At 45.3% G+C, this 26,291-nt stretch overlaps 1 long non-coding RNA gene across 1 annotated transcript in view; it reads right to left on the minus strand.

Annotated features, from left to right (window-relative positions):
* Positions 1–26,291, minus strand: part of LOC144791683 (uncharacterized) — a 206,121-nt gene that overhangs the window by 142,094 nt on the left and 37,736 nt on the right. Inside the window, exon 3 of the long non-coding RNA XR_013602447.1 lies at positions 4,847–5,054. This is a non-coding gene — a long non-coding RNA (uncharacterized LOC144791683). The remainder of the gene's footprint in view (positions 1–4,846; positions 5,055–26,291) is intronic.

Here is a 26,291-nt window from a genome sequence, read left to right on the forward strand (position 1 = left end):
CAGTAGGGAAAGCGTTGGATAGCGTAGGAGTAAAAATTACTAATCCCACTTCAGTGAGTGCAACAGTAGAGAAAGCGTTGGATAGCGTAAGGATAAAAATTACTATTCCCACTCCAGTGAGTGCAACAGTAGGGAAAAGGGTTGGATAGCGTAGGGGTAAAAATTACTATTCCAACTCCAGAGAGTGCATCAGTAGGGAAAGCGTTGGATAGCGTAGGGGTAAAAATTACTATTCCCACTCCAGTGAGTGCAACAGTAGGGAAAGTGTTGGATAGCGTAGGAGTAAAAATTACTATTCCCACTCCAGTGAGTGCAACAGTAGGGAAAGCGTTGGATAGCGTAGGGATAAAAATTACTATTCCTACTCCAAAGAGTGCAACAGTAGGGAAAGCGTTGGATAGCGTAGAGATAAAAATTACTATTCCCACTCCAGTGAGTGCAACAGTAGGGAAAGCGTTGGATAGCGTAGGGGTAAAAATTACTATTCCAACTCCACGGAGTGCAACAGTAGGGAAAGCGTTGGATAGCGTAGGGGTAAAAATTACTATTCCCACTCCAGTGAGTGCAACAGTAGGGAAAGTGTTGGATAGCGTAGGGTTAAAAATTACTATTCCTACTACATACAGTGCAACAGTAGGGAAAGCGTTGGATAGCGTAGGGGTAAAAATTACTATTCCTACTCCAGAGAGTGCAACAGTAGGGAAAGCGTTGGATAGCGTAGGGGTAAAAATTACTATTCCAACTCCAGAGAGTGCTTCAGTAGGGAAAGCGTTGGATAGCGTAGGGGTAAAAATTACTATTCACACTCGAGTGAGTGCAATAGTAGGGAAAGTAAATACTTCATATATAAATATAAATAACACAAATATTAATACAAAATAATTAAAATATTTTAACATTTTATAAAATATATTAATTAATCAAATAAAATTACAATTAAAAATTAACTAATAATAAAAATTATCTACTAATACTAATTATTTACCAATTACCAATAAATTAATTTACAATATAAATTAATTAAAATTAGACACAAAAATATATTTAAAAAATATAATTACTTACAATTAAATTACTTCCCAAGCTATATCCCTATAAACCCACAACCCGCTACAGAAAATAAATTACTAACATTAACATATTTATCAATTAATCAATTAAAATTATTTACCAATTATATTTTAATTAATTACCAATTAATAATTATTTAACAATTAATTCTAAATAAATACCAATAAATAAAATAACATATTTAATTAATTATAATTAAATTACTTCCCACCCTATTCCCCTATAAACCCACAACCCACTACAGAAAATAAATTACTAAAATTAACATATCTATCAATTAATCAATTAAAATTATTTACCAATTATATTTTAATTAATTACCAATTAATAATTATTTAACAATTCATTCTAAATAAATACCAATAAATAAAATAACATATTTAATTAATTATAATTAAATTACTTCCCACCCTATTCCCCTATAAACCCACAACCCACTACAGAAAATAAATTACTAAAATTAACATATTTATCAATTAATCAATTAAAATTAATTACCAATTAATAATTAATTAACAATTAATTCAAAATAAATAACAATAAATAAAATAACATATTTAATTAATTAAAATTAAATTACTTCCCACCCTATTCCCCTATAAACCCACAATCCGCTACAGAATTATATTACACAAAAAATAAAAAATAATTTTAACTTACCTTAAATTCGATATTTTTGTTGTCTATATTATGTCTAGTGGATATTATGTCCATTCTATATTTTTGATTCGATATTATGTCCATTCTATTCGATATTAAAATGTTCTAGTCGATATTTTGGTAGTCTATATTATGTCTAGTCGATATTATGTCCATTCTATATTTTTTACTCGATATTATGTCTAGTCGATATTAAAAACTCGATATTTTGACTCTATACCGAATATTACATATGGCTGATGCTGTATATGGTCCATATTTGAATAAAAGGTGTCTGAGACCACTGTACATATGAAAAGAAATTAAACAGTGGTCATTTTGTTGACATGCGTGATAATGATTTATGAACATTATTCTATATTTGTTGGAGAAAATTATTTGATTGTGATAATTGATTGATTCTATCACATAAAGAAGTTGTTTTTTGATAAAAAATCTTTTGAGTTCTGTCAAATTGTGTTCACTACTGTGACACTATAAGCATTAATTCAAAGTTAAATGATTCCTCAAGGATCAATTGTGTTTTGTTACACCGTAAATGGTGACACACCTTGGGGAGAAGAAGCTAGGACGTCACACTAAAAAGGTGGCCAAAGTGCAGCAGCAGGTTAAGTAATACACTGAAAGCAGCTGAGGAACCCGAGCCTTTATAAAATCTTTCTACACATCGAGCATCAGCAGGATGCATCGGGAAACACCCATTACAATGCAGGCATTACAACGCAATGCCTTTACAATGCTGTCAATACAACACAGGATCCATTACAACACATGCCATTACAACACATGCCATTGCTACGCATATCCCTCACTGACCACCACCTTCCCTGAGATAAGCACCCGGCGGTGTTAGAATAGTAATTTTCGTTGTAATGGCTTGCGTTGTAATGACATGCGTTGTAATGGAAGCTGCGTTGTATTGACTGCGTTGTAAAGGTATGCGTTGTAATAGTTTGCATTTTAATGTCATACATTCGGATGCGTCGCACAGTGAGGAAGTTCGGCCAGAGCGTGTAAACCCTATATGAAACCCACAGTAGTAGAGCTTTGGCGGTGATTAATATGTCGACCAAGAACAGACATGGAACAGGGATGGGCCTATTGACAGAATTGAGTTAGAGAGTTACAAATGGTCTGAAGTTGATAAGAAGTGAATCTCTCCATGTCTGGAGCAGAGACCCGAGCAAATAGATGAGACAGACAAGGAACAGCAGGGGCTGATGACGGGAGAGAACGCTGAATGGTGACATGCCATCGGAGCTCTCACACAGCAGTGTGTCACATCACCATTCCATTTATTGCAGACATGCTGTCTGAGCTCTCTTACACTGCTGTGTGAGATAGGGATTCACCATAAGAGACATACTACACTGCGGTCTGTGAGACCATGACATCTCATGCATGGAGACACCGTGACAGCTCTCCCACACTCCAATGAGCAAGACAGAGATATGTCAAAGGCTGGAAGATACACTATCAGAGTTCTCCCATCCCAGCTTGCGCCAGTGTAATCGGAAAGCCCTCCTTGTCACATGCAACAAAACAATCTGCACAGAATAGGTAGTGCATTTAATAATGCTTTGAGCAATTGGATGAAGCACACACCGTGACTACCTCGTTTTTGCTTTCAGCAGGACAGATGGCAGCACCTCCCATCTTCTATTTACTCCTCACAAACTATTGTTCCCTTTCCACACTGGCTAGTTGTGCGCAAGACTTTGGGGTTTATTTACAAGCCCCTTGCGCCGCTGGTGCGTCACTTTTAATATGGTAAAAAGTGACGTACCGGCGGCGCAAGGTGCTTGTAAACAAGCCCCTTTAAGTCGTTGGCTGGTCTTATAGAAGTAGGAGCTCTCGGAATCGTGCAGTGCGCTGCAAGATAAGCTGCAGAAATCCCTCCTTAAGCTTCATTTGATCTGACCTTTGTGCAGAGAAAAGAAGGAAAGGGCAGGGAGAAAGCTGTTAAAAATATAGCATAGTCCACTCACAACGTACAATTCGCTGTACCCCTACTGCAACAACTCCCAAGGAGAGAGACCCATGCAATTAATGTGGTTTAACCAAGGGCCTAGCCGTTATTCACATAGTCTCATTGTGAAATGATAACCATAGTTAAGCAGACATTTGTTATGAGTATACATGACGTAAGCAGATGTGTGAATGCAGTAGGATGACTTCTGGTGCCAAGTAGAGGGAAAAGAGGGCAATCATTAGCCCTGCGATGCCTTATATGCTGCGTCGTAGGCGGCACCCCCGATGACATCACATGGAACCCTCCTTCGTGGCTAAATTTTTGAGGGACTCCCACTTGCCTCATGCCCATGGAGTGACTAATGGTGCCCCTCTGCTATTTGCAGGGGGCCCCTGGCCAGGAGCCTCGATGTCTGACTGCTTCATCCAGTCACTGGGGAAAAGGTTAGACAGTTAATAATGGCTGCACATATAATGGTGTACGGAGTCAGGGCTTTACCAGGTGGGTCGGGAAGGGGCTGGTCCACTTTCCTGGCTGGTGTTTTTGTAGAGGTATTTTTGGGTGTACTTTGAATAGGTGTTTAGTTTACGTCGCCTGTGGTTCCAGGTTGGGGAGTAGAGACCGGGTGGGGGTGGGGAGCTAAGCGGCTGAGAAATGAGGTGCTGGAGCAACTTTGGCTGGAGGAGGCAGAGGGCAGAACAGGAGGCCATTGCTAGTGGATGAGGGAGGAGAGCCGCAGCTAGTCTCTTGTCTCCACCTCCTTCACGTCTGTAACAGTTAGCAGTCTAGTTGTTACCCCTCACGCATCCACCAAATCCGCAGCCCAGGCGTGGCCTGCGGGAAGTTAATAAATGAAGGGCGGCCGCTCGGGGCGCGACACTTCCGACTACATGACTGGCATAGTCTATGTGTGGTCTCTGCGCGGTCCGACACCCGCGCTAGCCCCATATACCCCCAGGAGGCCTTAATGTCATTCAGGGCCCAGAACCTTACACTGGCGACGAGCGGAAGGGGCCCAACCCTTGCTCGCACCTTGCGTTGCCCTGTGGTGCGACCGTCTCCCATGCGCGGCAGCACAGCTGTGTACCGCTGAAGACCGAAGCTGCCTCGTATGTGCGCTGTGTGCACGCGCGCCGCCCTTACCTCCGTGGCGGCCGCGCTGGAAGGAGCACACCCCCGCGGCACGAAGATTCACCGGCTCCCAGCGTCGGTTAGGCCCAGACTGGGCTGCCTGCATAAGCCACACCCCCGCTGGTCTGCAGCACATCTGAACTGCCCGAGGCCTCTCTGGTTCTGCCGAGTAGAGCAGCTCCAACCCCATTTGGCCTCTGGACCCATCAAGCATTGGCAGCTACAAAAAAAAAGCATTAGAAATGCAATCGGGCTCGGATTTATTTGAGTTTGAGCTAATGGCATTGTAAATGCCAATGTATTGTTGCTATGTGTTATGGAGTGTGTTCATGTGGTGTGTACTGCCAGTGATCTCCTTGTGAGTGTGAGAATATTGCACCGTTACTGCCTGTGATGTCCTTCTTGTGAGTGTGAGAAGCTTGCACCTCTGCTGCCTGTGGTCTCCTTGTGAGTGTAAGAAGCTTGCACTGCTGCTGCCTGTGATGTCGTTCTTGTGAGTGGGAGAAGATTGCACCTCAGCTGCCTGTGGTCTCCTTGTGAGTGTAAGAAGCTTGCACAGCTGCTGCCTGTGATGTCCTACTCACTACTCTACTCACTACTCTACTCACTACTCTGCACTCACTACTCACTACTCTACTCACTACTCTACTCACTACTCTACTCACTACTCACTACTCTACTCACTACTCTGCACTCACTACTCACTACTCTACTCACTACTCTACTCACTACTCTGCACTCACTACTCACTACTCTACTCACTACTCTGCACTCACTACTCTACTCACTACTCTACTCACTACTCACTACTCTGCACTCACTACTCACTACTCTAATCACTACTCACTACTCTACTCACTACTCTACTCACTACTCTGCACCCACTACTCACTACTCTGCTCACTACTCACTACTCTACTCACTACTCTACTCACTACTCTGCTCACTACTCACTACTCTGCTCACTACTCACTACTCTCCACTCTACTCACTACTCACTACTCTACTCACTACTCACTACTCTACTCACTACTCACTACTCACTTCTCTACTCACTACTCTGCACTCACTACTTTACTCACTACTCTACTCACCTCACTACTCTACTCACCTCACTACTCTACTCACTACTCGACTCACTACTCACTACTCTACTCACTACTCACTACTCTACTCACTACTCACTACTCTGCACTCACTACTCACTACTCTACTCACTACTCTACTCACTACTCACTACTCACTTCTCTACTCACTACTCTGCACTCACTACTTTACTCACTACTCTACTCACCTCACTACTCTACTCACTACTCTACTCACTACTCACTACTCTACTCACTACTCACTACTCTGCACTCACTACTCACTACTCTACTCACTACTCTACTCACTACTCGCCACTCACTACTCACTACTCTACTCCTCACTACTCACTACTCACTACTCACTACTCACTTCTCTACTCACTACTCACTTCTCTACTCACTACTTTACTCACTACTCTACTCACCTCACTACTCTACTCACTACTCTACTCACTACTGACTACTCTACTCACTACTCTGCACTCACTACTCACTACTCACCTCACTACTCTACTCACTACTCACTACTCTACTCACTACTCTGCACTCACTACTCACTACTCTGCACTCACTACTCACTACTCTGCACTCACTACTCACTACTCTACTCACTACTCTACTCACTACTCTACTCACTACTCTACTCACTACTCTACTCTACTTACTACTCACTACTCTACTCACTACTCACTACTCTGCACTCACTACTCACTACTCTACGCACTTCTCTACTCACTACTCACTTCTCTACTCACTACTCTGCACTCACTACTTTACTCACTACTCTACTCACCTCACTACTCTACTCACTACTCTACTCACTACTCACTACTCTACTCACTACTCACTACTCTACTCACTACTCACTACTCACTACTCTACTCACTACTCTACTCACTACTCTACTCACTACTCTACTCACTACTCACTACTCGCCACTCACTACTCACTACTCTACTCCTCACTACTCACTACTCACTACTCTCTACTCTCTACTCACTACTCACTACTCTGCACTCACTACTCACTACTCTACTCACTACTCTCCACTCACTACTCTACTCACTACTCTACTCACTACTTTCTACTCACTACTTTCTACTCACTACTCTGCACTCACTACTTTACTCACTACTCTACTCACTACTCACTACTCTACTCACTACTCTACTCACTACTCTACTCTACTCTACTCACTACTCTACTCACTACTCACTACTCACTACTCTACTCACTACTCTGCACTCACTACTTTACTCACTACTCTACTCACTACTCTGTACTCACTACTTTACTCACTACTCTACTCACTACTCTACTCACTACTCACTACTCTACTCACTACTCACTACTCTGCACTCACCACTTTACTCACTACTCTACTCACTACTCACTACTCTACTCACTACTCACTACTCACTACTCTGCACTCACTACTCACTACTCACTACTCACTACTCACTACTCTACTCACTACTCTCTACTCACTACTCACTACTCGCCACTCACTACTCACTACTCTACTCCTCAGTACTCACTACTCACTACTCACTTCCCTACTCACTACTCTGCACTCACTACTCTACTCACTACTCACTACTCGCCACTCACTACTCACTACTCTACTCCTCACTACTCACTACTCACTACTCACTACTCTCTACTCACTACTCACTACTCTGCACTCACTACTCACTACTCTACTCACTACTCTCCACTCACTACTCTACTCACTACTCTACTCACTACTTTCTACTCACTACTCTACTCACTACTCTGCACTCACTACTTTACTCACTACTCTACTCACTACTCACTACTCTACTCACTACTCTGCACTCACTACTCTACTCACTACTCTACTCACTACTCACTACTCGCCACTCACTACTCACTACTCTACTCCTCACTACTCACTACTCACTACTCTCTACTCACTACTCACTACTCTCTACTCACTACTCACTACTCACTACTCTGCACTCACTACTCACTACTCTACTCACTACTCTCCACTCACTACTCTACTCACTACTCTACTCACTACTTTCTACTCACTACTCTACTCACTACTCTGCACTCACTACTTTACTCACTACTCTACTCACTACTCACTACTCTACTCACTACTCTGCACTCACTACTTTACTCACTACTCTACTCACAACTCACTACTCTACTCACTACTCTACTCACTACTCACTACTCTGCACTCACTACTCACTACTCTACTCACTACTCTCCACTCACTACTCTACTCACTACTCTACTCATTACTCTGTACTCACTACTCTACTCACTACTCACTACTCTACTCACTACTCACTACTCTACTCACTACTCACTACTATGCACTCACTACTCACTACTCTGCACTCACTACTCACTACTCACTACTCACTACTCACTACTCACTACTCTACTCACTACTCTACTCACTACTCACTACTCTACTCACTACTCACTACTCTGCACTCACTACTCACTACTCTACTCACTACTCTACTCACTACTCACTACTCTACTCCTCACTACTCTACTCCTCACTACTCACTACTCACTACTCTGCACTCACTACTCACTACTCTGCACTCACTACTCACTACTCTACTCACTACTCTGCCCTCACTACTCTGCCCTCACTACTCTGCACTCTGCCCTCACTACTCTGCACTCCCTACTCTGCACTCCCTACTCTGCACTCCCTAGTATGCACTCCCTAGTATGCACTCCCTAGTATGCACTCCCTAGTATGCCCTCCCTACTCTGCCCTCCCTACTCTGCCCTCCCTACTCTGCCCTCACTACTCTGCCCTCACTACTCTGCCCTCACAACTCTGCCCTCACTACTCTGCCCTCACTACTCTGCACTCACACGGACAAACAGTTGTACGGCAACACTCTCCGTAGAAACCTTCTTTTAAACATAAATATATTTTATTTCATGTTAAGAAGTATATATAAATAAAACAAATATTGTTATTACAAAATATGTGAATAACTTTTAGTCAATGTAAGTATTTCTTTAAAAAACATTACATTATTTTAAATAAATTCTATACGTAAACTTTAAGATGCATGCAGAGGGGTGGGGGCAAACCTGAATTTGTCAATATTTGTGAAGCACAGCTTCGGCGTTTCCTCTGCACTGGGAGGGGTCAGAATTAAGGGTATGGAAAAAGTTTTGGTTTTTTTTTTACACAGGCTACTTTTGCCAAGTGTCTGGATTCCGACATTCAAGTTGGAGAAGTTCCTCAGTTTAATTGCATCTTTGCCCGTGTAAATATGAGCCACAGGTCAAGATCATTTCCAACCTGATCGAAACAGCCAAGATGGAAATTGTACACAGAGCTTTTCTTTGCAGTTGTTTTTTAATGCACAAAAGCACATTAAGCAACTGCCTCTCCAAGTTTAGCTTCTGAGACACATTGTCCCATATTTATAAGGGAAAAGCATAAAAAATTCACAACATCGTAAAACTGCCAAGGTTTCCAAAGACGTTGGCTTCATGCAATGCCTGTTTCTGCAGCGAGTTCCTGATGTCTGCTAGCAACGTGTAGCATTTCCAGTGTTCTCTCCACTCTCAATGTCCTTAAATTCTATTTTTTACTGAATGTCTTCGGTGAATGAAGTACCAAGTCGCCATTTTGAGAATGAAAGCTTCGACACTCCTTAACACTATTCCATTGCCAGGAAGCCCATTAAGGAATTTCCATATGGTTCATGGCATCATCTCTCGTTGCTGACATACCATCGAAGCCCAGCATGCAGGGGCTGAAACATTTTGCACTAACAGTGTTAAGGCACTAGGATTGCGAAGGGTGCCGCGGGCAGAGAGCCGGAGCGTTAATGCACCACACTGCGCTGCAGAGTCGATAGGAACCCACTCTACATTCTGACCATTTCTCTACAGAGAACATGCCCATCCTCAAAGAAAACACGTGCACTTGTCAGTGGCCAGACGAGAACAAGACATGACCATCCAACTTGAGCACTGACATTCCAACAAGGTGCCGTGCCCCCCTGAGTGAGGATGGCTGCAGAGCTAACTTTGCCTATCGTGTTTCGACGCAATCACAAACTTTTTAATTCCATGGTGACCAATAACTGGAACTATACATGCCTGGCTATTGTAGGCTCACAAAGCTGAGACGGGTCGCCACTTATATAACTTGCCTTGAAATTCCAAGGGTCAGGGTGCCAGAACAGGAACAGTGATGGGCAAGTTCCTGGCATAGGAATTCTAGCAGACGAATTAGCTGACATTGTAACTTTGATGCTTAGATTTACTTACATACAAATTGTGACTATTATAGTCCCCGGCACAAGAATGTCGAGCACAATATGTAGTTGTCAACAGCGCTGTTGCGATGCAAAGCTCGAGTGATGACCACCCAGACAGGTAGGTTCAGAGGATCTCGGATGTTCCCTCCTTAGTTAGTGGCTATTCCATGATCGCTCCTGTGTTAGGAAGTATTTCTACTGAGCTTCGTCAATGGGACAGGTATTCTGAGGAGCTGATTGGTTGGCATCTGAATTCTATAGGACCATCAATGGAACAGGTATTCAGACGGCATATTGAAAAAGCGCCGGGATTGTGATGGGCGGGGGTAGAAGTACAGAAGCTCTCAAGATGTCCTGACAAAGCAGTTCAGATGGGAATGTTCTAATAGCACGGAAACCCACCAGAAGGGAATGTTTACCGGCTCAAATTTTGCCTGCGTGGCTTTTAATGGACTCATTCAGCACTATTGAGCTGTGTTCAGCCTCTTCCCTACTGAATTAATTAAAACATTTCACCGGCTTATCAGACCGCAAAAGTGGTCGATGTTCCCCAATCATTACGAGTGACCCTGCCTCGCGTGTGATTTTGCTTTTGAAAACCAAGGACAACGACTGTTGCAGGTTTATTTCCAAAGGTCAGAGCCATGACGAACAGGCGAGCTAATTATCTGAAATTCACCTCTTGGGAATTTAAGAATCACTGTATTGATTACCTCTTATATTGTTATCAATACAGTATTTGCACCCGTGACGAGAAGCCAGCTGGGGTGAGACCAAGTAGGATGCACTATTAACAGCGTTTAAACAAGACAAAAATAGTGCAGTGCAGCCAGCGTGCGAGGAAAAGAAGGAAATGGCGCCCTTTGGAAATGAGACTCTTCAGGAAACACAAGAACTACAGTGTGGACGAGCATGTATGAGTCATCTTCTGTGAGCCTCGCCTGCTGCCTCTCGTCATTTAACATTGAACGCGCTCACCGCTGTGAACGCGTTCGCATCATCTGGATTGCATTACACGGGCACTCTGACAGCTCCTAATTAAGATGAATCACTCTCCCGTGCTCGTTCGCGAACAGAAAATGCCAACTCGGGCACGCGTACATTGCATACAGCCTATCACGTCAACGCTACTGAATACACAGCACAGCGAAGACGAATCACTAGGCAGATGCCATAAAAATCTAAGGAATGTCCCAGCCGGAGTCCTTTCTGAAACTTTTTTTTTCTCAATACTAAAGAGCTCGCAAGCTCCTCCTACACTGCGTGTAGGGGAGGCCCGAGCCCTAAAAAGCAAAGAAGGAAAGAGAGCACACAGAAGGGCCAAGGAAGCAGCCTGAACACCAAGTAAGGAGAAAGCGGGGAAACCAAGTGCTAAAGTGCCCAGGGAGTGGGAGAACAGCGCGAATAAATGCCACTTGGGACACCCGACGCCATCTTTGTTCTGAACCGCCCAAAACGTTCGAGAACACCCGCCGCTAAGCGCCATGGCGAACGACAACAACGCTGCTGCACCAGCCCTCATCCCATTCCAGCACACAGCATCAGGGGTTCTGCCCCCTTTCAGCGAGCTAGAAGATCACGCGTTAGCCACTCCTCGGTGGAGAACATGGATCGAGCGCCTCAACAACTACTTTGTCGCAACCAGGGAAACGGGCGAAGCAGTACAAAGATCGTTGCTACTACACTATGCTGGAGACGAGATCTTTAAGCTTTTCAACATCTGCCCAACACAGGAGCAGCAGATGACTATGATGCGGCAGTGACAGCACTAAAGGGTCATTTTGATCCACAACTAAATCCAGATTTCAAAGTCTTCAAACTTGGACAAGCCCGCCAGAGGGAAGGAGAGTCCATGGACATGTTCAGCGCACAGCTCAGAGAACTTGCCAGCAAGTGCACCGACGAAGATCAGCCAAAAGAAATCAGGGGACAACTGATCCAAGGGTGCCGTGATAAGACATTACGAGGGCTCATACTGCGCAAACCAAGAATTACACTGGAAGACATACTGATACTAGCCAGATCACATGACCTATCCGCAGCTAGGGCGAATGAGATGGATCAAGCCTTAACCAAGCCCCATGCGAAGCCAGACTCCATCAAGACAGAGCGAGCCAATGCGATAAGGACCAGGCCCAGAGGAAACACGTTCAAAGGAACAAAAGGAGACACTTCCAGATCAAGATGCGGATACTGTGGCCATGAGCCACACGCGGCTAAAGACTGTCCTGCCCAAGGGAAGACCTGCACCAATTGCGGAATACCCATTCACTTTGAATCTGTCTGCAGGAGGCGCAACAGAAACCAAGAAATCAGAGGGCAAAAGCCACCTACACGAGCCGTTCGACAGCTGTCGGTAACAGACACCCCACCAGTATACATTGTGTCTTTTGCAAGGGAACTCAAGCAACGCTGCCGACCACAGCCCATGTGCATAGCGCAGGTCGCGAAGTGAAAGCGGTTATTGACACAGGAGCGACGGTGAACGTCATGGGCCTACAACAATACCAAAGCCTACGCCCTCGTCCTCTAGTGGAACCATCCAAATTAGAATCTACACCCATGGGGCAGACACGCCCCTGCCTCTGAAGGGAAAGATCTTGGTACCTATCAAGGCAGACGATCTTGAGGTGGTGGCCACAATTCACGTAATCGACAGAGAAGCGGATACCCTCCTGAGCAGTCACAATGCCGAAGATCTGAAGTTAATCGCCTTCGTGAGTCGAATCCGGGCGTACCAGGTGGAAGAGCTCCTTGGGCAATTTCCCGAGCTGTTCAAAGGCCACGGGTGCATCAAATACGACCCCATCAAGCTGCACATTGACAAGTCGGTCACCCCAGTCACCTTGCGACACAGGAGAGTTCATTTTTACCTGCGACCGCTCGTCGAGAAGGAACTGGAAGCCTTGCAAGGGGTCATTGAAAAGTTATCGGGGCCAACACAATGGGTATCCCCGATGGTCATCGCGGAAAAACCCAAATAGCCAGAAGCCATACACCTGTGCATTGATATGCGGCTACCAAATAAAGCAATCAAAAGAGAACTGGTTTTCAAAAATCGACTTGAATGCCGGGTATCACCAAGTACCCCTGTCAGAGGAGAGCAGATTCATCACCACTTTCAGCACCCACCTAGGAGGTACAAAAGTTGGAACTTTGGAATATCCTCGGCAGCCGAGGGTTTCCAAAATACAATACGGGAGCTACTATCAGGTTTACAAGGAGTGTTGAACGTGAGCGATGATATCCTCATTCACTCCACAACAGCCGCGGGTCACCACAAACATCTCCACAACACCCTAAAAGCCTCAGTGACCACGGAGCCACCCTACATAAGGACAAGTGCCAATTCTTCCAGCCCTCCCTCGAGTTTTTCGGTTACATATTCAACCAAGAAGGCATACAGACAGACTCGAGAAAGTCGCAAGCCATCAAGGACGCCCACGCACCGACGACACCGACGGAAGTGCGGAGCTTTCTGGGAATGGCCACATACTGTGGGGGGTTTATACCTGGGTTGGCCGCTCGGAGCAAGCCACTGCGAGCACTCACAAAAGCCGATGCCACCTGGCACTGGGGCCCAAAGGAGGAGGAAGCATTCCAAGGGATAAAAGATGCCCTCCTAGGGGAAGCCACACTAGCATATTTCGATCCTGCAAAGCGAACAGAAGTATTGGTCGATGCAAGCCCCGTAGGACTCAGAGCAGTGTTGGCTCAGGAGCGTGAGCCAGGCCAGTGGGCCGCCCTGACATTCTCCAGCAAGTCGCTCACCTCCACGGAAGCAAGGTACGCCCAGATCGAGCGCGAAGTGCTCGCCATCAAGTGGGCCTTTAGCCATTTCCATCTGTACCTCCACGGGCAGCCATTCACCATGGTCACGGACTATCAACCTCTGGTGCCCCTATGGCGTGGCAGTTCGGGCTGGACTGTTCCCATGAGGCACAGGGTCAGACTGATTTGCATTTGGCCATGTCTGAACTGGGGTGGCTGAGTGAGCTAAAGAATGGTGATGGATTAAACCCAGATCAGTTGACTGGGGGTGAGTGTTTGATTTGCTCAAACGCTCCGTCCATCATCCCCTTTTGTATTGCCCCTCTTCAAAGGCACAGCACCGCATCCACCGCCGCATATTGAACGCTGGGCCGTCCAGCTACAACCGTATGAGATGGAGGTGGTGTACCGCCCAGGGTCCAAGAACCCGGCTGATTTCCTTTCAAGACACCCAGTCCAGTCCGAGAGACAAGAAGAGGATGAAGACGTCGAAGAATACGTCCACCTGGTAGCTCTGGCATCATGCCCCCAGAGCATGTCTTCAGGTACGAGAGGTGGCTGCCACCGATTCCGTCTATACCAGGACACTGGCCGCAGTGCAACAATGTGCATGGACAAACTACCTCCACCAGTCAAACTTGTGGACCCCGGAAGATCGAGAGACCCTAACAAAAATGTGGAGGGTCCGTCCTGAACTGAGGGCCACCAGCAGTGGCATCCTGCTGTGAGGACCACGGCTAGTGATCCCGCAGAGCCTCAGGCACCGGGCCGTCCAACTAGCCCATGGAGGACACCAGGGGATAACCAAGCTGAAAGCACGGATGCGAGAGAAAGTCTGGTTCCCAGAACTTGAAGACATGGTAGAGGAGTATGTGCGACGGTGCTCGTTGTGCCAACTGACAAGCGGCCCAGAGAAACCTCTCCCGGTTATCACTGAAGAGGCCTGCACCATCCCATGGTCCAAAGTAAGTGTGGATTTTGGAAGCTTCCCAGGAGGAAAACACACCCTTTGTCATCGTAGATGCATACTTTAAATATCCCGTAGTAGAACCTGTCACGTCGACGGTTTTTAACCACGTTGGACTAGTCCTAGAAAAGGTCTTCGCCATGTTTGGTTTTCCTCAAGAAGTACGCAGTGACAACGGTCCCCCATTCCAAGGGGCCGAGTTTGCCACCTTCCTCCAACAACGAGGCATTTCACATCGCCGCATCACCCCACAATGGCCCCAGGCTAACGGGGACGTTGAACGCTTCATGCGGACTCTGAATAAGTTGTTCCGCATAGCGGTGGTGGAACAAGTAGACCCCGAGCAGAGGTTCCATGAATTCCTGAGAGAATACCGGAGCACCCCTCACTGTACCACTCAGTGAAGCCCGTGGGCCCTCATGCTCCATGGTCCCTGCTGGGACCTACGCCCCACCTGTCCTGGATCGTCACCGCCTCAACTGGACGTCGAGGAAGCGCAAGAGAGAAGAGTGCGACAGAACCAAGATGCAAGTGTCCAACGCCGCACCACCCATAGGAGGCTTAGCCATGGGGGGACTGTCATCCTGCGGAGCCGGCGTCAGGGAGGGAAGTTCCAAACAGCCTATGAGCTGGGCACCTGGACAGTTACCGCCAACCATGGCTCCATGGTAACGGCGTGTAGAGGAGCGGAGGAGGTGTCCCGCAACATTTTGTGGTTCAAGGAAGTTCCTCCAGCACCACGCCAAGAGACTGTCAGCAACCCCCCTAGTCCTCCGGCCACTGGCGAGCCTGAGGAACAGGTGGACAACTCGGCGAGTGGCAAAAGTCGGTGAAGCCCCAGGACTCAGCCCCTCACCGCAATATCGAGTCTGTTCCGATGACTCCGGCCGCAGCGGAACGGGAGGGCGTACCGCCACCCAAAGATACAGCCTGAGGCCGAACCCCCACCCGAGCCAACGGCTGAGAGACTATGCCTGCTGAAGAACAGAAGCTCACAAGCTGGGACTCACGCAAGTACCACAGTCATGTGTGGGACTGAATATGTGTATTTGAATTGGTATGACCATGTTGAGAAAATGTTTTGACAAAAGAACTGAGTTGGATAGGGATGTAACAGTTATCAGTCTAGTAGTTACCCCTCACACATCCACCACGTCCGCAGGCCAGGCGTGGCCTGCGGGGAGTTAATTAATGAAGGGAGGCCGCTCGGGCGCGTCACTTCCTACTACATGACTGGCGTAGTCTATGTGTGGTCTCTGCGTGCTACGACCCCCATGCTAGCCCATATACCCCCCGGAGGCCTTAATGTCATTCGGGCCCAGCATCTTACAACGTCCATTTCAGAGGGGCGACCCAGGCCATTCATGCATAGAGGACTGGATAAGACCAGCGAGGGGGTCTGCAGAGGGACCTCGCAAGCAACGTACTACCCGCACTGCACACAAGACATTCATCCATCGCCAGGCTGCTAGTGGCATCCTTAGCAAGTTTGAGGGTGGAGGAAGGGCACTGCAACTGGAGGGGGTGGCAATGAGTGGTGGCCTGGCAGGCCATAGAAGGACTCGCACTCTTCTTCTGGCCTCTTTTTGCTTTTTTCCCCTTCACCACTGGCTGAAGGCAGAGCAGATTTCCCATGTTCCCTCTCAAACACAACAACCTTGTTTTTTTTGTCTACAATTTCCCTTCTTTCCTGGTGCCTTTAAAACAGAGGCTGTTGTGAGAGGAAGAAAATATATAAAAGAAAAACAAATAACCCATCTGTAAATGAGAGAAGGCAAAGAGAGAGAGACAGGGAAAAACAAGTTTGCTTTTCAAGTTAGGGGGTGTGAGGGGATGTGGCTTAACATATAGAGCTGCCGACTTTTGGACTGAGGAACTGAGGTTCGAGACTCAGCACCAGCTCTCCCCGTGCCTATAAAAAGCATGCGATCTGAACAAATAAAATTAAACAATGGCAAATCAAAACAAAATACAGAACAGAAGCAAAAGTACAAATGCCTTACAAATGCCGATCTGTACTACGGCAATGGTTGAACTGCCGTAGATGCGTACAGGAACAAAAGCCCACAAACAGAATAAAACAAGCAATAATCTGCAGCGGGACAAGTGCACCAAACAAACCATAAGTAAACAAAAGAGTACGGGGACATGTAGCAGAGGCAGTAGCCATGAAAGTGATAAACACACCCACAGGCAGGACAAATACCAACGTTTCACCAATGAAAAGAAAGGAATTTAGAGAGGCACATGAAGGAATGAGCGGAAATCGTCGGGTGTGATGAAAGCCCATAGAATAGATACAGCATGTCTCGAAGAGACAGCGCATGCACAGCCGAGGCGAGACATAAAAAGGACAGAAGGGAAAAGAAAGGCAAGGAAAATAAAATTTTGCTCAATTCAGTAAATTACCCTATCATGAAATTATTTGTTAAAAATGCACGTAGTGTTAATGAACATAATGTGTGTGAATCTAATGCAATTAATAATGTAAAACAGAGTGCGATCCCTTTGCAGTCTGCATTATATGGGTTGAAGGCCAAAGCAGCAAGCAGTATAACTGACCCAATAACTTACCCACCAAGCCTAGGGGTGCCTAAGGAGGCTTATTAATAAAGGGAGGTTTGTGACAAGAGTGAGGATATCTTGAAAGTTAAATGTCTTGAAAGGATAGTAGAATTTGTATTAAGTTAGGTGATCTGGCTAGATGTGTATATTTGCACCAATTTTCAATAGCGATTTTTGAATATCTGATTTTCCATCAAATCTCTCCTAAACATTAAAGTACTCTGTATGGCCCTGCAAGTAAGAGTCATTACAACGTCATCTGATGCTTTATGGGCTGACAACAGCTTGAGAGAGTAATGTCCAGCAAAGAAGGAATGCCGAAGCAACACCAAACCTCATGCTTTCTGTGAGTGTTCTAGAGCACAGACATGGCTGCAGTGGTATCCAATGTATGCTCAGCCATCTTTGAGCATTATGGGAATGATAATATGTAGATTCCAAAAGATGACAATTTGGCTGTATGTTTGCATATGAAGCACTTTAGAGGCATCTTCAAGAAATACAAATATTCGGCTTTTTGTGTTGTGGAACACTGTTGGCCCAAAGAGCCATATGGCGAGGTTGGATGGACCTATACAAGCATAAAGGAATGCTGCTCCAAGAACCCTGCAAGAGAGATTGTTATTGATTGTCTAAATGTAAAACTTTCACCCTTTGTAAAGAGCCCCCGGGGTGGAGGGGCTTATTACTAGCCATTGATTTGAATACATTTTGTGTAACTGCTGAGGAACTATTGAAGTCATCGGCAACTCTTGAGTTACAATTGGTATTGACCACTGTCAAATTTTTGGGAGCAAATGTTGCCCTTATTGTAAACAATTGGGTTATTAGTCGCAAAGGATATGATTCCTTCACAATTAATAAGTCCACAATTGTCTTTTTTACTGGGAACTAAGTACATTATTGTAGCACTCTCAGGGTAGTGAATCAGAGCAGTCCAAGGACTATTCAGGGGAGGTGGTGTGGGTTAGTAACCCCTGCTAACTGATACACAACCTCACTCAGTCAATTACTTCCCGGTCAGTGCCTTTTCTTTTAAAAAGGAAAAGTATTTTTATTATACACAAACGCTATTTCATGCTATGCATTACCCTAACATGCTGGGGTGGGACTATGCCCCACAGCAGGCCTTGCTGCAACCTAGGAGGAGGGGGCTGGTAATTCACGCTATTAAAGCGCTGCATGGGATCCGCGACGTGGGACGCGCTTCCAGAGACTTTGCCGCCAGTCTGCCCAGCTAATTACCCAGACCTGCTGGCATGGGACTAAGTTCCCCCAGCAATCCTTGCTGCAACCTGGGAGGAGGAGCCCTCTATTGAAGTGCTGCCCAGGACCCGTAGCATGAGATGCACCCTGGTGTTGGCACGAGCTAAGAACGGGCTCTTCTATGCCCTTTATTGACCGGAGGAGACTGGGCTTGGGTCTCCCCCTCTTTTAGCTTCAGCATTTCCATCTACAAGCTGTGAGCTACGTTCTGAAAGTTAGCGTCTTTTTGCTTGGGTGTTTTATCCTTGTCATAATTCTGCAATCTTAACTTTGTTGCTCCTGGATTGTCAAGCGACTAGCATGGATAAGCGCAAACTGCCTGGGGATAAAGACCCTGTTAATAAGCCATCTCAGGGTACTACCTTGACCCCTCTCTAGCTCGTGGAATGGGGGTGATTGTGAATTGACCTTGCGGAGCGGTGATTATCCTTGGATGGAGGGGAGGGCCCTAGTCCTGCATTGCCATTCCAAGCCAGTCCTCCTTGCCTGCCCTGATCTCGTGGATTTGACTGCTCCCCTTAGGACGGTGCCTGTTGACCATAAATCCTCTATAGGGAATGAGGCATGTGGAAACCTGAATAGCGAAGGTGCCCCTTCTGCAAAAAGAAAGCCCCAACCGAAACAAACAGTCAACAGCAGACTTCCGCCTCAAGTCACTAGCAACCGAGATTTGCTTGCGGACCCTCAAGATGCTCAGGTAGCCCCTGGGACCTTATTCTAGACAAGTTTAAGTCTGTCATTGAACAGTGTGTCACCCTCTGGTGTAGAGACTGCATAACCTTAAAGCTGTTGTCCTTGCTTTGCCCAAAATGTTACCAACACTAATGTTCTTTCTTCTACAGGACCTGTGTGGTCCAACTTATACTCCCTGCTACATCTGGGGCACTGACCAATCCACTTATTCAAATACCTCCTGTTTGGTCCAAAGGTTTACCTCAAGATGATACTGTTATTCTTTAGCCACCCCCTACATATTAGTGACAGTGAGCCCTCCTCGACTAGTGGAGGGCCATTTCAGGGGGCCTTGGTTAACCCTTCTGGTAAAGGGCCTGTATAGGGCCTAGGAGGGCACCTTCAGCCTAAACATGTAAGAGATTTGCCACGTCTTAACCTGCCGCAGGAGGGCTGTCTATATGTCGCAATCATGACAGGGGTTCCAAATTCCAGCTCCAATATAGAGGAATCCACCACCAATCTCAGAAACAAAAAACAAACTGACGGTGCCGTAATTCTCATATTAGTGAGTATAGGGACATATTATTTGGAAGTAGAGTTGGGTGGGCTGCCAAAATTCTGGAAGGGGATTGCGTAGGTATTAACTGTACGTCAGGTTCCTGGCTAGGTGATTGATCCATAGCAATAAACACCAGCATCCCTTGGATGTGGGTATTAGATATTCCCGCTAGGGTTCCTTTATAGGCACCTACAGCCCTGACATACAGTAGGGAATCCCCATGTGACTCAGGATGCAGTGAAGCTTTGAATCTCCACCTTGAAGAGATTTTTTCCCTTTTCAGACCTCAACCACAAGGATTAACTCCCAGACACTCTAAGCACTAGCCCCAAAATAAGCAGACCAATGAGGATTAGCCTTCTCACTGAAGCACTAACTTACTCACAGAACTTATCTATTGGCTTCCTTTGTTGGAATTTAGCTGGTATTAGGGCAAAGCTGTTGGGCCCTGAGTGGCTAAAAGGTATTACCCAGTTTGATGTAATTATGCTTCAAGAGAACTGGGCCCAGGAGCTGTTCTTTTGGGGCGGCTTTGAAGGTTTTATTGTCTCAGCTATTGCCGCCTCTGGTCAAAGACCATGAGGTTGCCTAACCACCTTATTCTGCGTTTCCAAACACCTAAGGGTTATACCTGTCCCTTTGGAGCATAGTGGGATTCAGAGTTTATGGGTTGTTCATTCCAAGGAGTTCCACCTCTTTTTAGTCAACTTTTATAAACTAGTTTGTGACTCAAGGTGCCAGATTGAGACCTTGTTTTTAGTATTATCACTCCTTGAGTCGAGGTCTTTTTCCAATTTCAACTGATTTAATGTGTTGTTGGGAGGTGATTTTAATGTCAAATTGGGCTTAAACCCTATCGCCTCTGATCATTTTCTGTTCGGAGAAATTCTATTTTGCTCAATGACATCTGACATCAGAGGGAGGGAGCTGAACAATGCTCTTGGGCAGGCAGTCTTTGCAACATGATGGATGTATAAAGGAATCTTTTTAACCACGACCCACATTTGTAGGATGCGGCACAGGGTCAACCATAGATTATGTGTTCATTTTGAGGAGGCTCGATCTGTAACTTTGTGAAGGTATACGAAACTTGTTACAGTGACCCTACCCCATTGAGGTAGGGATGACAATAACAGTTAGCAGCTGTCCAGACTCCATCCTAGGACTAACCGGCTTGACCCTAAAAGATCAGGGCCAGAGGGTTAGGTGGCGTAACATATCAATCCCCACTTTGCTTAAAGTTTTAGTTGATTCAAAAATGTGTCTGATTATGTGTCCCCTGCTATCCCTTGAGGCTCCACCTGCCCTTATACTAGAGCCTTTCAGTCCTTAAATCATTGTATTAGAACCATTATGCTTGATCAATCTGGACCCTGTAGAACTCTGAAGACTGCCTGGTTCTATAAAAAATGCAGGGAGGCCTTCAAGCATTTCCGGGAAGGTCTCAATGCCAGGCTAAGAAACCAGCAGCCCGTTACGGCCGCAAGAGCAGCTTACAAGAGAGCTATTATGAATAGAAAAGTCGCCCTTAAAGAGGAAATGTGGGAGCAGTTAGTTAATACTTGTAACTGCGGGGATGCTGGGGGCTTCTGGCAGTTAGACAATGGAAAACAGTCTTATTCTGCGTGGGCCAATGACATAGGCATGAACATCACCCCTTAACAATGGGTGGCACACTTTAAAAATAATCAACGCCTTAAATGCTGCCACTTCAAGCCAAATTCCTAAATCCTGGAAAACTGCAGGTAAGGCAGTAGGCAGGACGCGGGTTGCTACAGTCTAATCTCTTGATTAGATTCAGCTTTTAAAACAGTGGGTCGCATTATTTTACAACGCATTGAGGACTGGGTACAATCAAACAATATTTTTTGTTCAGCCCAATATGGGTTTAGAGAAGGCAGGGGGACCATGGAATAGTGTAAATCTAATAATTGGGTAATATGTGGCTGCTAAGAAGGGTGCTATATATATCTAGCATTCATGGAGCTGAGTAGCTCCTTTGACCAGGTCAATCGATTAAAGCTATGGAACATCCTAGCTGGTCTTGGGATACCTCAGCCATTGATTGACTTTTTACATGTCCTTCATACAGATGTTAACGCATTAGTCAGATATGGCATGGGAGGGGAATTCACAGATTAATTTCAGGCAGGGCTGTGTCCTGGCACCTATTCTATTCCTACTATATATTAACGGTTTGAACTCTTTTCTGGTAGTCAATGGGAAGGACATGCCCAGAGTGAAATCCATCCTTGTACCTTCCCTCTTGTATGCAGATGATGCAGTGCTACTCTCCCGCACCTCAAATGGTTGAAAGGGTCTGGTTGATCTGTTTGTTAATTTCATGGATGATTTAGACCTTGATGTTTACACCACAAAATCACACTATGTGGCTTGCGGGAAACAGACCTTCAAAACCAGACCTATTTCCATCAAACGGAAGGTCATCTCAAGGGTGGCCACGTTTCCGTATCTAGGGGTTACTTTTGACCCACTGAACAGCTGGGTACCCAGCCTCGCTAACAGTTGTTTGTGCGTCAATGGTGGGCAGTAAACTTATCCTTCCATTGCTACAAATTTATAGAATGAAATGTTTACAAGTGTTGCCATATGACGCTGCCATTTAGGGGTATTGTAGGACAGTGTTGGGCCTGGGTCCTAATAGTTAGGGCTTTTTTATGCACAATGAAATTTACCTTGACTAAGCTGAAGACTTAGCCAAATTTTCCCTGTTGCTTTAGTGGGTAGCAGTGCGGAGCGGTGAACATACTGCGTTCAATAGGGATATGTTCAAAGACTGTCTTTGGTGTGAGCATGGGCACAAAATCCCATATTAAACAACATCAGAAGTGGTGCCATATCTTTGGGCCAACCAGACCTGTTCTCTTGCCCTCAGCTGCTAAATAAAGGAGATAGGAAGTTAGTCAAGGAGCTGTTTTTAAATGTTAAAGTGTGTCAGAGAGATCGGAGAGACCATGACCCTGGAGAAACCAAATCTGAGAGCCCTTATATTTAAAAAAAAAAAACATTGTTGGTCCTGAACCCTACCTCTCCTCCATTAGAAACCCCTGGACGAGATTGCTTCTTAAAAAGTTCTATCTAGGTACAATCCAATCCAACCTCTGCTTTCCCCCAGAGCAATATGAGCTGAGTTCCAACAAAATTTGTCTTTGTGCTGGCAGTTTGCCCTAGACTTAGAGCACTTGGTATTATTCTGCGGGTATCCCTTTAAAGGCGATACCTACTGCCCATTCTCAAGTCAAGGTTTTTTTCAATTTAGGCCGGCCTTTTTTTTTTTATAATTATTAAGTGATCATGCTGTATCTATTGCGGTTTGGTCTTTTGTTCTTTTTTGAAAAGCGCCTTGTACTGGAACTCAGTGATGTATTCTTACAATATAACTTGGTCTCTCATCCTAAGGGTTAAAGTGATTCCCAGTGTTATGCGATGAAATCTTACCTTTATTTATTTTGCTGATCTTAACTAGATGTTTTTATATTTTTATGATTCACATTGTTTTAACTTGAACATTGCACTTTCACAATGTTTATTCTTTTATGAGTATATATTTATAAATGAACAAAGATTTTCAATCAAACCATGCTATGCAATAATTTATAAATACACACCTTTAGGTAGGTCAAAGTACCTTTGGTGACACCCTCTAATCACGTTATACCCAAAGCGGCTTCTGAACCCTTAGAGTACAGAGTACAATAATACCCCCGCCTATGCTAAATGCAAAATCACAATGTAAAGGGGTGTTTTTAGAAACAAGGCAAGCCTGTTGGCTTTGTCAAGTTGCCACCACATTTGTAAAAGTAACCAAATGCCATATTCAACCTTGTTACACCATCAAAATCAATAGGAGCACTATCCATATTCAAGAGGATTAACTAAAGTAAAAAAAACATTGCATTACCACCATCAACATTTGCATTAAAGCATTGTAATTTAAAATATGTGCCTCAGAGTCTGTCTTTCAATTTTAGCCAAAAAACAAAAGCTCCAGCCCCAGGAGTGTCAAAATCAAAGCAAACCTCTCCTGTGGTCAGGGAGTAATTCTTCTGGGAGAAGCAGGATTAGTTTCTTTAAGCACCGTTCTGAGGAAGGCTACTGTATTCCATGCAATTCCCCACAGCACATTGCAAATGTGCTGTTAGTGCCCCTGCTCAGCCTGGGGCCACCATGAAAATATGCATATTTTAATTCTCTTGCAGGGGATTATGGGACACTCCTCGCCACCTGAGGCAGGAATAACTGATGAGCAGCTTCAGGAGCTGGTAAGGCAGCTTCCTGTCGCGTTGTCTCAATTTGTTTTACAAGTGCCCTGGGCCTACCCAGGGCAACCACAAACATGTATCCTTTGTTAAGTGCTGGGGGAGCCCAAATCCCCAATAGGCCCAGCCTGCATCCTGAGTGCACGTGCTGGTACATTTTCTCTTCTGCTCTCACCCTACAGACATGAGATGAGATGAGAGACTGGTGTGCCCTGCGCCCACAGATGGAGGCTTGAGGACGGGCAATGAACTCAGCCATACTCTCACTTGGGTCTCAGGGGATGGAGTCCTTGGGACCCTTTACTTCTGCACCAGCCTCTGGGGAGATGGAGGGCCTGGGGGTAAAACTGTGCATGGGGGAGTGGTACCACATATGCTCCCTAACCACAAGGGGAAAAAGGAACATTACACCCAGCCCCTGGTCCTTCTCTCTTCCTGGGGGAATTGTAAGGGAGGATGGCAAAGGACCATGCGCTTCATTCCCTGCTTGGTCCCGCCCACTGCCTCTCCCTTGTGAAGGGGTTTTAGGTGGGGTGGAAATTTGTAGAAACCAGGCATCCCTGGTAAATCCTAGGGTGCTACAATCATCACTCCACCACTGCCCCAGCATTTCTGCACAGCATTCTGGGACAATCCAAATGGTGACTTCAACTTTTCTGTGGAAAGAGCTTCCCTGAGAGCCTAAGGTCCACCCCTTGCACAACTACCTGGCCCTTCCCCTCAAAACATCAAAGGTGTGCCCCTCTTTTGTTGTCTCCAGAGGTCTGGCTTACTTTCTGTGGGCTGTGCCCCAGCCCAGGTGCAGTGTGACAAGCTAAATAACAGATGCAAATTTCCTCCCCACCCTTTTCTTTCTCAGGAACTGGGTCAGCACTGTTGATTCCCCTACTGTGTGGGGAGGCCTCTGTTCCTCCTCCTAGAGAGCAGAGTAAATGATGTGGCCTAGTAGGGGTGATGAAGGTCTAGATTCTGAATCTCAGCTGAGCCAGGGAAATAGACAAAGCTTAACATGTCATACGGAGTGTAGATATGATGTGAGGAACTATTAATCTACACTCTGGGTCCAGGATTACCTCTAGATTGGTACCTTGAAGGTTCCGTAGGTCTAAGAGGGGTGAAACTGTACTTTAAGGTAGATTCACATATGACGTGTAAAACAGTGTAAGCACCACAGACCTTCAGTAAGCCTTACAGATCTACACTATGAATGCGCACTTACATTATAATGCCTACCTAAGGTCAATACCTATTCCTGAACAGTCCTCTTTGCGATGGGCTACTTGTGCACAGATGCCAGGTTGCCCACGATGGTAGTCTTAACCTGCACAGCCCACACACATGTGTGCACACATGTGCTCACAAACTAATGTATTACCAGTCCAGAGACTCTTACTCTAGCTGCGCAGTAGTGACCTTATCTGAAGAGAGGGCACTGGTGATTACCACTGTCAGCCCATTTACTGTAAATTCACTGTGAGGGAGACTCGTATGGTGAGACTCGCTCCCAGTAGGTCCAAAAAATGGGTTATCAAATGCAAAATAACTTGAGGGAGCAAATGGGTGGAACACATTTGCTATACTTGTTATTTTATGATATATCAAAAGTGTTATATAGTGCAGGCATGTATAAGCTGAATTCATCTTCTGGGTCTTCTTCAGAGATCAATTGAGGAAAATAACCCAAATTCATTAATATTTGTTTTTCTTTTTTTGATTTATACTGTGTACTCTCTTTTGCATGTTACGGGGCCTTTCTTTTGTTTTGGTACTAATTTGTGCTCGCTGATTTTCCGTATTGAATATGTTTTTTTAATTTTTGAGTGTTTTATTTCTGTACCAATAAAATCAAACTAATATTACTAGTATTTTAAAGATATATTGTTATTTTAAATAGGGCAAACTTAATAATATTCAAGTAAGGATATATGTGGGCTGCAAAGTGACTTTATGAGTAACAAATTACATACAATGTATGAAACTCTCCGGGCAACTTTCATGTAAAT

The sequence above is a fragment of the Lissotriton helveticus genome, chromosome 11, assembly GCF_964261635.1.
Source record: "Lissotriton helveticus chromosome 11, aLisHel1.1, whole genome shotgun sequence".
Taxonomy (NCBI): domain Eukaryota; kingdom Metazoa; phylum Chordata; class Amphibia; order Caudata; family Salamandridae; genus Lissotriton; species Lissotriton helveticus.